Source organism: Chrysemys picta, chromosome 14 (genome assembly GCF_011386835.1).
Source record: "Chrysemys picta bellii isolate R12L10 chromosome 14, ASM1138683v2, whole genome shotgun sequence".
NCBI classification, from domain to species: domain Eukaryota; kingdom Metazoa; phylum Chordata; order Testudines; family Emydidae; genus Chrysemys; species Chrysemys picta.
This window is the reverse complement of record NC_088804.1, coordinates 35,065,664-35,079,318: the sequence shown is the minus strand read 5'-3', so window position 1 is coordinate 35,079,318 and position 13,655 is coordinate 35,065,664. Positions and strand designations below refer to the sequence as shown.

The 13,655-nt window shown below is 47.2% G+C and overlaps 1 protein-coding gene across 9 annotated transcripts in view; it reads right to left on the bottom strand.

The window, feature by feature from the left end:
* Positions 1-13,194, bottom strand: part of LOC112059549 (arylamine N-acetyltransferase, pineal gland isozyme NAT-3-like) — a 52,038-nt gene extending 38,844 nt beyond the window's left edge. For 6 of the 9 annotated variants that reach the window (XM_065567269.1, XM_065567271.1, XM_065567270.1 and 3 more), the window contains exon 1: positions 12,989-13,148. The gene's annotated coding sequence lies outside the window, so the exon portion shown is untranslated. Of the gene's footprint in view, positions 1-12,988 lie in introns of all 9 variants that reach the window. The other 3 variants (XR_010592610.1, XR_010592609.1, XM_065567274.1) reach the window with 2 other exon arrangements.
* Between the last annotated feature and the right edge of the window lie 461 nt (positions 13,195-13,655).

The window sequence follows — 13,655 nt, the reverse complement described above, 5'->3', positions numbered from 1 at the left end:
CTCCTTGGATTTCACTAGCTCCATGTGTGCTGCTCCAAAATTTAAGAAGAAAAACCACAAAGACTAAATTTCAGACATCGGGGAGGAAAGGAGAATCGTAACAGAGGGCCAGATCCTCTCCTGCTTTCTGGTTGTTTGTACTGCTCAGGTATTGCCACACAGTCAGCAATATGCCCTAATGAGCTGGCTGGAGATTTATGCCTGCTTAGGGAAATCCCCGTGAGGCATAAAGGAAATATAGCCAGCTTTATGCCAGCTGCTTCTGCCCCCCTGCATAGCAGGCATGTGGGCAGGCTGGGGAAGCTGGGAGTTGGGTCACTGAAGCACGCTGTGCTGCAGTGATCCTGAACCTGATCGAAATTCTACCTGAGCCAACCCCTGGATCGAGCACAGTTTGAGCAGACGTCAGGCTGTGCCCCATGTCGCTCCGAGGAGAGAATTCTTCCAGACTGGAGCCAGGAATCTGAGTAGGGGAAACAGTAGGGCTGGATTAACTTGTAATTCCTGGCATGGGTGTGAAGGATGCACTGGAGAGAACTGAGAAATCATAGCAATGTGCTTATTTTTAAAGCAAAATAATTTTCTCCATTCTTTACAGAGCCATTTGGGTTGCGGGTGGATAAGTAGCAGGAGGAATTACAGATGGGCTGATTCTTCTCTCGCTTATCCTCATGCAGGTGCAGAGCAAGGAGAAGCTCCACTGAAGTCAATGGAGTTACACCAGTGTAAGTCAGCGAGGGATCTGGCCCTATACGGTGCCTAGAGGATGCAGGCATTTTATCACTATCTATAGGTATCATTTAAATAATTAGTTGATGATGGTAAAGCACTTTGAAGATGACAAGCACTGGATAAGTGCCAGGTATTATTATTTATTATTAGCTGTCAGTGATCACAGGTTTTGAGTTTCTTTCAAACTTTTCTTTTCAAAACTCTGCCCTCCTTCCGTCTCTCCTCCACCCCCCGAGAACTCCTCCTTCTTGGAGTGCGTCATCAAGGATGTGCAGATTATAGAAATGTACTGGTCCATTTTGTTGCTCAGAAGGCCAAACCCATGATGGATAGTTGCAATTGCATCACATCTATCATTTGGTTACATTGCTTGGACTAGTATTGAAACATTTTTCATCAAAATCACTTTTAAAAAAATGCAACCGACAGAGAAAAACTAAAGGACTAAACCATGTTAAATAATAAAAATGAAATCTTGGATTCTTTTCACATATCGGAGACTTTTCTTATTGAATTTTATGGGGAAGGGAGGGGTATTAGTTATTTTTTTAAGAACCAAGAGTAAAATGTTCAAAAATGCCTAAGTGACTTAGGAGCCTATAGGCTTGTCTGCATGAGAAAGCCACACTGGTTGAACTAAAGGTAAGGTGTGATTTTAAACCAATTTAGTTATCACTGTGCAAACCCGTTTGAATGAATGGCTTATTTTTGTTTAGCTTAAATTGATTAGGAATCAGCTTAAGCTAAACAAAAATATGCCACTTTTAAACCAAAATGAGTGTCCACACAGGGGCAGAAAGAAGGACCACATGGGGAAATAATCTAGGTGGGTCAACACTTCCCATCAGAGCTGAAGACAGGACAGTGAAGGAATGGAATGGTTAACCTTTTATCTCTAGACCGCCGCTGTTACATGCAATTTCTGTGGTATATTCCCCTGTGTTCTCTCATTACTGATTCATTCAGGTGTCAGCAGTGTTTTCTGGATATCCATAGTATGTCTCCAAGGCATTTGTGCTTTTTTACATTTGGAGTTAATAGGTAGGCGATTGCCTACCCATCCTCTGAAAGTCCTGAGTTCTGAACAGTACCTTCAGTCAACATTAGTAGCACTGGGCATATTAATGTTCTCGAGGTCTGTGAGCTCTTGTATGCTTTATATTCATTGGCTTCTTTAAATATTTACATGTATCAGTAATAATTGCAGCTGGCTCTGTATTTACAGCATCTGTCATGCTGTATTTGTTTTTGTTCTTAGTGGTGCAGTGACTGACTGAATTCCCATACTCTTCTCCTCCCCTTGACTAATGGGGAACGGACTGCTCTGTGACTGTGTTCTTAACGACATGCTCAGAAGCACTTTGCCTAAAGAATAATTACGGAAGGAAATTACTGTGCTGAATCTTTCCTTTGCCTCCTCTCAGAAGAGTAATGAGGCATAGGTGATGCATGGGAGGTCATGGCAGGGTCAATTGCCCTCCCAGATTTCTTGGCTTGCCGGGGACAGGGCTGGAAGAGAGGCTCTGTCCTCCTACTGGGCCTTCCCCCCCTCCCCCCGGCATGCTTGACTCCCATCCCTAGCAGCAATACCCAGGTGGGGAGCGGAAGGGCAGGACCAGCCTCTTCTCACGCCGGCCGGGGGCTAGTACACTTTGTATTGTGGGGGTGCTAAGAGTCATTGAACCAAACTGAAAACCTTGTATCTGATGGAAAACACTTCAAGCCAGGGGGTGCGGCAGCATCCCTGCCTCCAGCACCTTTGACACCGGCCACTCCGGGTTGCTGCTCTGCGCAGCGTGGCGGCTGCCTGCGAGAGCCCAATTGGGGAGCCCGACTCCTCTGCTCCCCGCCCCGGCTTGGCTTCCAGGGACTGGGGCCAAGCAAGCCGGAGCTTCCCATCCCCACCAGCATATTTTCGGTTTGCTGGGCTTCTGTCCCCGGCAGCCAGGCCCGGGCGGGGAGTGGTGGGAGCGGGCCACTGCCAACTCCCCAGCTGGCAGCAGCCACCCTGCACAGAGTCCGCGATTTGCAGTGGCCACGAGAAGCGGCTCCATCCTGCTCCCTGCCCATGCCTGGCTACCTGGGACAGGGGCTGGGGGAGGCTTGGAGGCGCAGCGGGAGGACAGTGGCCCCAGGTAACTCTGGTGCTAGGTACAGGGTGGGAGGGTGCTAGGGAAGGCTCTGGGAGCAGGTTCCCTGGCCTCTGCTCAGCCAAGGCCAAGGCTGGCCCCAGCCAGGCCCAGAGGCACGTGCTCCATGCTCCTGTGGCCCCAGGAGCCGGCACGATTGGCTGCCCTGGCCCAGGGAGATAGGGCTGGAAGTTCCTCCCAGAGGAGACATGTTGAGTGGTCACAGGTCCTCCCCTTTACATTGTGCCCCTCCAGTATCAGGAGGCACCCATCATCTGTGTAATAAGGGAAAGTCTCAGCCCTTGGCAACAGGAGCTGACCCCACAGTCTCAGGAAACACTTTCTAAAACATGCACTTGGTTGTTGTCAGGGGCGGTTCCAGGCACCAGCGCACCAAGCACGTGCCGGGGGGGGCCTGCTAGTCTCCGTGAAGACGGCAGTCAGGCTGCCTTTGGCGGCATGCCTGCGGGAGGTGTTGTCAGATTGCACAGTTGTCACACCAGCAACTTTCACAACAACCAGGGGCGGCTCTATGTATTTTGCCGCCCCAAGCACGGCAGTCAGGCTGCCTTTGGCGGCATGCCTGCGGGAGGTCTGCCGGTCCTGCGGTTTCGGCGGCAATTTGGCGGCGGGTACGCCGAAGGCACGGGACTGGCGGACCTCCCGCAGGCATGCCGCCGAAGGCTGCCTGACTGCTGTGCTTGGGGTGGCAAAATACATAGAGCCGCCCCTGGTTGTTGTGAAAGTTGCTGGTGTGACAACTGTGCAATCTGACAACACCCCATCAGCATGAAAGATTCTCCCACAAGGTCAGACCAAAGGGTATCAACACAGACCGCTAGTGGTTACAGAGAGCACTTCAGCTTCTAGGCCTGAGGGTAAAACCGGAGTAATTCCACAAGGAATCAGGCCTGGGGATTCTGTGGAGATTGCCACCTTGACTGCTGGCGGTCAGCAACTATTCTGCTAATCATTTTGGGGATGAGGAGACAAGTCCATATAGCTCCAAATCATTCCATTTAACCTCCAATCAGCTGCCAGACAATAACAGAATTGGTCACTAGCACCCTAACCATGACTGGCACTGTAGCAATAACCCACATAACATGCACTGTGACTGGCTTCTTGCTCTAAGTCAGAAGGTCAAGTTCAAAGAGACGATGACTCCAGTCCAACTTAAATTAGGTGTGAAAATGCTTGTTAAGTTATACATGACAGCACCTATCGGTAAGTAACTTGGCTCTGAGAATCATGATGTGTAGCTGATTTAGGCCACCTGGGTTTGTGGGCCTGGAACAAGATGGCTGACTTGCAGGAGATGTACTAAGCACACTGAGGAGAGGCAGCTGCCATTAAAAGTGACAGAAAGCTGATATAAGATGGTGATACAAACAGAACATGGACTACGTGTTGGGCTATGTATGGGTTAAGTAGAGACCTGGGAACAGGGCCGGCTCCAGCGTTTTTGCCACCCCAAGCGGCCAAAAAAAAAAAAAAAAGAAAAGAAAAAAAGCTGCGATCGGCAGCACTTCGGCGGCAGCTCTACCGCCGCCACTTCATTCTTCGGCGGCAATTCGGCGGCCAGTCCTTCCCTCCGAAAGGGACTGAGGGACCCGCCGCTGAATTGCCGCCGAAGAGCCGGATGTGCCACCCCTTTTCGTTGGCCGCCCCAAGCACCTGCGTGCTGCACTGGTGCCTGGAGCCGGCCCTGCCTGGGAAGCTGCTAATGTGCTGACATGACATTAGGGGACAAAGGCATAAGAAGGCTGGAGTTCTTTGTTTAATAAATAAGCTGCCATATTTTGCCCTTCCCTGTTGCTTGTAAGAATTGATAAGTGTTGCAGCTGCATAAGAAATGTGGGGATCTAAAGGATACCTTTTGGGTAAAACAGTGCTATCTCCTTCTCCCTTCCTTTCCCAGCTATATAAACAAGCCCTGGCTTATGGCCCCTTCCTCCCTCCCCTGAGAATTGCTCATGGCCCCTTCCTCTCTACCCTGAGAATTGCTGACCAGGAAGATTCGTGGCAACAAATTGTTGCAAAGAAATATATTTTCAAGGTAAAATGCCTGTGTAATATGTGTAATGCTGTGCACAATAGCTAGGGTGGGTTTACTAACAAAATGGGTGTTTTTATTACTTAATAAGGGTTTTTGGGGTGTTGTAATGGTTGTGGGCATATACATACTAACAAACAAAAAGGATGTGCTGTAACTAATTCAGGGTTTACTGGACAATTGGGTCCAGGGGAACAAGTATCTCAATAAAGAAGCCTGTACTCATATCCGCCTCTAGGTCTGAGGTGAAGTTCCAGTGTGTTAACAGAGTGAAGTACAGAGTGCCCAATTGCACTCTTAATAAATTGTGTCTGGTTGAACTTTAACTCGATGTACACAGTGAGTTAAAGTTTAATCACTTGCAATTTATCATGAGTGGCTATTAATGCCATGTTTTATCAGCTTCTTATCTCCACAAGCCAGCCTTTCCCTAATGTGAAATACTGATGCAATTAGCAAAGAACATCTATTAGTTAAAGCATTTCAGGTTGGTCCTCAAAGTTTCAGAAGCAGAGCTATTAAAAAAAATTTAAGGCAGAGGCCAAAAACATAGGGTCCTTTTTTCTTTTGCACTCCAGCCTCTTTGTGCACTGCTCTGAGGACACGAAGTGTCTGGAAAGGTAGTAGCTCTCCCCAGTTAGTGATTCCCCCAGCTGGCAAAGCTAGCTCCTACACCACCCCTTTCCACAGACCAGGGGACAGGAAGGTTGGAGGACAGGTATAGACAGAACATAACCACGCTGCTGAGGACCATAGGCAGCCAGCCAAACTTAGAGCAGACCCTAGATGGCTCTAAAGTATCTGGGGACAATATGTTTCTAGTCCCAGAATCAGAGGGCTGCAAGGGGCTTCTTTGCAATGCTTCTTTTCCCAGCTGCAGCCAGAAGATAGGAGTGAGAGAAAAATCTGGCTTACTGTCTTCAAAGCGTGTTTGAGTGTGTGGTTTGCTTTCTTCAAGGAGCGCTGCTCTTCGTCACATTGCTTTCACTGCTCTTCCCTTTGTGGTTTTGTCCCCAGCTCTCCTCGATGTCCTCCCACAAACACTTCTGCAGACAGTGAGAAGCTACAATAGCCCCAGTAATTTAAGCAAGGCTAATGCCAGTCAGCAGAAAACATTTGCTAATGGACATAAACTTTGTTTGATGCCTGTTCTACCAGGAAGGGGATGTGGCCATTGCAAAACTTAATGCCACTGGCTCTCTGGGCCAGGTTCATTGACTTCACCAGCAAATATTTGCTTTGTGGGACAAATTAGTTTTTTTTCAAGCTATTACAATTTTGAGTTTAGCTGAATAATCTTTTATGATGTTGATCTACATTGTTGACTTGACTATGTTGTTTAGTTTGTTCCCCTCTGATCATAAACTGTTCCCTTGATTGAGCAATAAAATGAAAGCTCTCATGTCACTGGGTTTTTTTGTTTTTCTTCTTTTCCACTGGGAGGCTTTCGGGGACAGACAGCTGTTCTCGCGGGATGGACTTCACCTGAGTAGGGAAGGAAATAGACTTCTGGGAGGGAGGCTGGCTCATCTTATCAAAAGAGCTTTAAACTAGGAAGTTTGGGGAGACGGTTGGGAGATGTACAGTTAATCTCCACGCCAGATTCCAACATTGAAAAGGTGAGTGAGATAAGAGGAGATATAGCCGGGGAGATGAGATTGGACATAAGAAGGATAGGGGGGATGAACACAAAGAGGCCTGTTACATATAGCGTTACTAATGGGAGACAGGCTAAACAACATACATTAGGGTGTTTATACACCAATGCGAGAAGCCTAGGTAATAAAATGGAGGAATTGGAGCTCTTGGTCCGAGAATTGAAACCGGATATCGTAGGAATAACTGAAACGTGGTGGAATGGCAGTCACGACTGGAATACAGGTATGGAGAGGTATGCGCTGTTAAGGAAAGACCGGAACAAAGGTAAAGGTGGGCGGGTGGCATTGTATGTCAATAGTGAGATAAGCTGTAAAGAAATAATAGTTGATGGAATAGATAACACGGAGTCCGTCTGGGCAATACTCACACTGGGTAAAAGGACTACTAGAGCCTCTCCAGGGATAGTGCTTGGGGTGTGCTATAGACCGCCGGGATCGACCCAGGATATGGATAAAGAACTATTTAATGTGTTTAGAGAAGTAAATACTAATAGGAACTGTGTAATTATGGGGGACTTTAACTTCTCAGATATAGATTGGGGAACAAACGCTAGTAGCAATAATAGGGCTCAGATGTTCCTAGATATGCTTGCTGATCAATTCCTTCATCAAGTGGTAGCTGAACCGACAAGGGGGGAGGCCATTTTAGATTTGATTTTGGTGAGTAGTGAGGACCTCGTTGAGGAAGTGATAGTAGGGGACAACTTGGGCTCCAATGATCATGAGCTAATCCGGTTTAAACTAAATGGAAGGAGTAACAGAATTAAATCAAAGACTAGGGTTTATAATTTTAAAAAGGCTAATTTTAACAAATTAAGGGGACTGGTAAGGGAAGTGGATTGGGCAAACGTATTAATGAATCTTAAAGCAGATAATGCCTGGGATTACTTTAAGTTAAAGATGCATGAGCTGTCAGAGGCCTGTATCCCAAAAAAGGGAAAAAGATTACTAAGCAAGAGATTTAGACCGAGCTGGATGAGCGACTGACTCAAAGGGGTGATTAGGAAAAAACAGAAAGCGTACAAAGAGTGGAAGAGGGGAGGGATCAGTAAGGAAATTTACCTTAGTGAAGTCAGAGAATGTAGAGATAGAGTGAGAAAGGCCAAAAGCCGTGTAGAGTTGGACCTAGCGAGGGGAATTAAAAGCAATAGTAAGAGGTTTTACAGCCATATAAATAGGAAGAAAGCAAAGAAAGAAGAAGTGGGACCGCTGAAGACTATAGCCGGAGAGGAGATTAAAGATAATCTAGGCATGGCGCAATATCTCAACGAATATTTTGCATCGGTGTTTAATGAGGCCAATGAAGGTATTAGGGATACTAGCACCGTGACAGAGGGGCATACAGGATGGGGGATTACCATATCCGAGGTAGAAACAAAACTTGAACACCTTAATGGGGCTAAGTCGGGAGGACAAAGACGATCTTCATCCGAGAATATTGAAGGAATTGGCACGGGAAATAGCAGGCCCATTAGCGATGATATTTAATGAATCTGTAAACTCGGGGGTGGTTCCGTTAGACTGGAGAATAGCTAATGTGGTTCCTATTTTCAAGAAAGGGAAAAAAAGTGATCCGGGTAACTACAGGCCTGTTAGTTTAACATCTGTAGTGTGCAAGGTGCTGGAGAAAATTCTGAAAGAGAAACTAGTTGAGGACCTTGAGGTTAATGGCAATTGCGATAAATTACAACATGGTTTCACGAAGGGCAGATCGTGCCAAACGAATCTGATCTCCTTCTTCGAGAAAGTAACGGACTTATTAGATAAGGGAAATGCGGTGGACCTAATATACCTGGATTTCAGTAAAGCATTTGATACTGTACCCCATGAGGAATTATTGGTTAAACTGGAAAAGATGGGGATCGATATGAAAATCCAGAGGTGGATAAGGAATTGGTTAATGGGGAGAATGCAGCGGGTCGTATTGAAGGGTGAACTGTCAGGTTGGAGGGAGGTTACCAGTGGAGTTCCTCAAGGTTCGGTTTTGGGACCCATTTTATTTAATCTATTTATAACTGACCTCGGAACTGATTGCAGGAGTGGACTGATAAAGTTTGCGGATGATACGAAGGTGGGAGGCGTTGCCAATTCGGAGGAGGATAGGGATATTCTGCAGGGAGACTTGAATGAGCTTGTGAATTGGAGTATCAGAAATAGGATGAAATTTAATAGTGAAAAGTGTAAGGTGATGCATTTAGGGATGACTAACAACAATTTTAGTTACAAGCTGGGGACGCATTGGTTAGAAGTAACGGAAGAGGAGAAGGACCTAGGGGTCCTTGTAGACCGCAGGATGACTATGAGTCGACAATGTGACGTGGCGGTGAAAAAAGCCAATGCGGTCTTGGGATGCATTAGGCGAGGTATATCTAGTAGGGATAAGGAGGTGCTGCTTCCGTTGTATAAGGCGCTGGTGAGACCTCATTTGGAGTACTGTGTGCAGTTCTGGTCTCCCATGTTTAAAAAAGATGAACTCAAACTGGAACGGGTGCAGAGAAGAGCCACTAGGATGATCAGAGGAATGGAAAACCTGTCGTATGAAAGGAGACTACAGGAGCTCGGGTTGTTTAGTCTGACAAAACGAAGGCTGAGGGGGGATATGATTGCTCTCTTTAAATATATCAGAGGGATAAATACAAGGGAGGGAGAGGAATTATTCCAGCTTAGTACTAATGTGGACACGAGAACGAATGGATATAAACTGGCCGTGGGGAAGTTCAGGCTTGAAATTAGACTAAGGTTTCTGACCGTCAGAGGGGTGAAATATTGGAACGGCCTTCCGAGGGAAACGGTGGGGGCGAGGGACCTGTCTGGTTTTAAGATTAAGTTAGATAAGTTTATGGAGGGAATGGTTTAATGGTAAAACATATTAGCCAAGGAATACCAAGCAATGGCAGGTAAATAGTATAATGGCTAACAGGGGTCAGGCTGGAGACTCTTGCCTACATGCTCGGGGTCTTACTGATCGCCATATTTGGGGTCGGGAAGGAATTTTCCTCCAGGGTAGATTGGCTGAGGCCCTGGAGGTTTTTCGCCTTCCTCCGCAGCATGGGGCAGGGATCACTAGCAGGAGGGTTCTCTGCCAATTGAAGTCACTAAAACACAGGATTTGGAGACTTCAACAGCAGAGTCAAGGGAAGGGGTAGGGACGGTTGTGCGGCCTGCAGCATGCAGGGGGTCAGACCAGATGATCATAATGGTCCCTTCTGACCTTAAAGTCTATGAGTCTATGAGTCTTGTTGGTTAATTCAATTCCCCTGCTCCATGAAAGATGATGTCGACTTCTTATTAACTAATCAATGAATGTACAGTGCATCCCAGGACTCAGCAGTTGCACCCCCATATGTTCATTTTCCCCACGCCCGGTGCTTGGTAACAGATACAGTAAAACCAGGCAGATGTTCACTCGACCACGGCATTTGGATCTGGCGTTGGTTGTTGTCTCTCGGTGGATGTTCTGCACTGTTATAAGAGAGCTCAAGCTATGGCTGTCAACTGGCCAGCACAGCCTAGGTGGGGGCCAAAACCCGCAATCTCTGTCACAGGGAGGCTGGCCCTTTAAAGGGATATGAGCCTTAGCCCCATCTGGGACACAGCCATCTTGCCTCCCCAGATGGGGAAAATGGGTCATGTGACCCAAACAGACTTCTGCGGTGGATGAGGAAGAGGCCTGGGCAATGAGTGGGGAGACATTGGTAGAGGCTGGGATAGAAATGCTGAAGGAGATGGACTTCATCTCCAGCTGTCTGATGTGCCCGGAGCGCTGGGAGAGAGGGACCAGTTATTGTCAAAGATCAGTCAGCTGAAAGGGGAGGGGAAGGACTGTGGAGTGAAAAACAGACTGGCACGGGGCAAAGGAAGAAATAAAGTTTGGACTGCAGAGAGCTTGCCTCGGGGTGGGCAAGGATCTGGGGAGGGGATGGTCACAGGGTGACTGGCCCTTTGAAGGGAGATGATCCTCAGCCTCACCAGTGTGCCTCCCCCTGTGAGGGAAATGAATCAAGTGAGTCAATCAGGGAGAGACTTAGGCAGTGACAGAAGCGGGAGAGAGACTTCCACAAAGGCCTGGAGAAGGCATGTGAGGAGACTCTGAGATCCCAGGGGAGAAAAGATTCCAGCTTGGCAGGTCTGGGAGTGGCTGCTCTGGGAGGAGCAGTGAACAACCCAGAGGAGCCCAGGAGGAGCTCAGAAGAGACGATTCTATGGCCAGAAGGATACTCAGAATGGTGCTCACTAAATAATCTAATGATCCCTTCTGGCCTTAAAATCCACGATGAAAAAATGTCTCTGGAAAACAGCTGGGAAACGGAATTGAAAGGGAGAAATACATCCCTGGCGGAGCATCACTGACTTCACTGGAATTACACCAATGCATTTTTACATGTGCAGACCCCAAAAATACAGGAAGCCTTTCACCTCCCAAGAGCCACTTTCCCACAGGGAGGGAGATTGACAGTCCAGCCGCAGGAACGGCTCACGCTGGTTTGCTCTGATTTTTGTTTGTAAGCATACGCGATCTCCTGACTAGGACAACTTGTGTTTCATGCAAACAGCCGGTAGACAAAAAGAAGAGTGCAGTGCTCTAGAGTACTCCAGAAGCTTTCTGCCAGTCTGGTGTCAACAGCTGACAAATCCAGCCACTGGAGTCTCCCACTAGAGAGGAAGCTTTCTGTGCTGTAGAGACACCATAAAGGTCCTATGATGGCCCTGTGCAGGAGGAGTGACTGGATGAAAAGTGGGTGTGGCCAGGGCACTTTTGAATCCAGCTGAGCAGATCTGCCATAGCAGCCCCTGGGGGCCATTAACCTTTTGGTGCTGAAGAATCTGGCGTTCTCTGTCATCACCATAGAAGCAGACAACCACAGCTGTCCAGTCCCCTTACTACTTCCATCCCCTTTCTCTTCCCACGCTGAGACACTTTCTGTCCCTTAATAAAGGGAATGCAAGGGGTGCCCTGTGATGTTTTCTCCTCTGTTGATTTGCTGTGAAGTTGCAGTGAACTGAATAGCCATGTGTTTGCAGCAGTTTTTGAGCAATGTGTTCAGTACTGAAGCATCTGCCTTACCAAATGGGAAGAGACAGCTCCTTAGAGGAGGCAGAGTCTCATTTTCCCACCGCCTACCCTGTAATTTGCAAAGTACACTTCGCTTTTCATGCCTTCCTGGGATGGTGAGTTTGACTCTGGCTGACAGCAGCTGTAATTGCCCGGTCCAGAATAAAGTGAACTGTTGCAAAAGTTTAACTCAATTTGCTTGCTCCCTTTTTGCATTGTGGCTTGTGTTCCCAGAGATCTATGCAGAGGACACATGAAACAACATGCTATGTTTCTACATGCCAGAGCCCGCAGAAGTCCAATGATCCCCTTGGTGAAGGTGAAAGTGAGAGTGTATTCTTTTTGAGACAATGAACCTTAACTCCCATTTCTTAGTCTCTTTCACACTAGGAGACTTTGCTAGTAATTTTAAACTTTCCTGCTGTTTTGCAAGACAATCAATTGTCGGTGTTACTAATCTAGTTTAAACTGGCAATTTAAATTGAAGGTGTTACCCAACCATCCTTCTGCTGGGCCAAAGACATGAAAAAATTGTAAATCTAACTTCTAAAAAAGCAGAGTTATTTCTATGCTGGTGCTGAGAGACAACAAGTGGGACTTTGGAGACCTGATTCAATTTCCTGCTCTGTCACAGAGGTCCTGTGTGACCTTGGGCATGTCATGGGAGTTAGGTGCCTAGGGGCTTTTGAAACCTAAACACCTTTGAAAATCTGGTCTCTGTGTGCCTCAGTTACCCATCTGCAAAATGGGGATAACAGCATTGCCCTACTTCACAGAGAAATTGTGTGAATAAATACATTACAGATTGTGGCGCACTCAGGTACTATGGGGATGGGGCCAAATAAATATCTAAAATAGACTCATCTCTCCAGCCAAGCCCCTGAAATTGTTGGGTACAAAGGGAATGTCTCTGCTGCAATAAAACACCCTTGGGCTGGCCCGTGTTATCTGACTTGGGCTTGGACTGTGGGGCTATAAAATTGCAGTGTAAATGTTCAGGCTCAGGGTGGAGCCTAGGCTCTGAGACCCTGCCCCTTGCGGGGTCCCAGAGACTGGGCTCCAGCCCTATCCTGAACATCTACACAACAATTTTATAGGTCCGCTGCCCAAGCCCCACGAGCCTGAGTCAGCTGACATTGGCCGTCCACGGGTATTTCATTGCAGTGTATGTTACCCGGTGTTCTTTCAAGCCAAAGCTCTTGGTAACTTTTACTCTGTGCGAGGTGGTGTCAGGAAATAAATCAGGGGAGACACGGCTGTCTGACTGATAGATGGCTGTCACAAACAGGCTGCTTTCACTTAAAGTTAAACTTTACTTAGTCTCAAGCGCTTACCCACGTCCCCAACCCTTGATAATTACCGAAGCTGAGTGTCGCTCTCGAGTGACACAGCAGCAGCCTTCCGGTGGCCAAATCTTCCATCTCCCAGTGGGGACTGCAAGATGTATCCAGAGGGAGAGTCCAGAAGAGTCCAATTATCTCAAACTTTCCCCCTTATTTATACATTAGTAATAGAATGACATGTCCCTTAAAGAAAACTTGTTAAGTAAGCCGTTTCAGTGGTCAAGCAAGAGGTTCCATCTGATTATTGATTAACCAGGTGTGGGGTTTTCCAGAGTTTGCAGCCTTGAGGCCCCAATAAAAATTCCTAGGGCACATCCTGCTCTTCTAAAATGCATGTATCAGCAACTTCAACACAATTCTTATCAGGAAGGACGTGGGGTCAAGCTGCCCTTTCTGTGGCACCCAAAACTCCCTCCCCTCCTGCCTTGGTCAAGCTGAGACTGCTGAATGGCCAATTTACAGTCTGCTGACTTGGCTGCTTTTAGCAATAAGCCATAGTGGTTTCAGGCACTTTACTGGTTTGCTGGCATCTCCCCGTACATAGAGACATACCCTAAGGGCCCGTAAGCCGCAAAAGGAAATTATTTCACCATTCATACACATGCTCACAGCCAAAAGCAGAGCAATATAGCAGTGAAAACAAAAATGATCCTGCTTAACCGACATGGGGCATAGAAGCCCAGA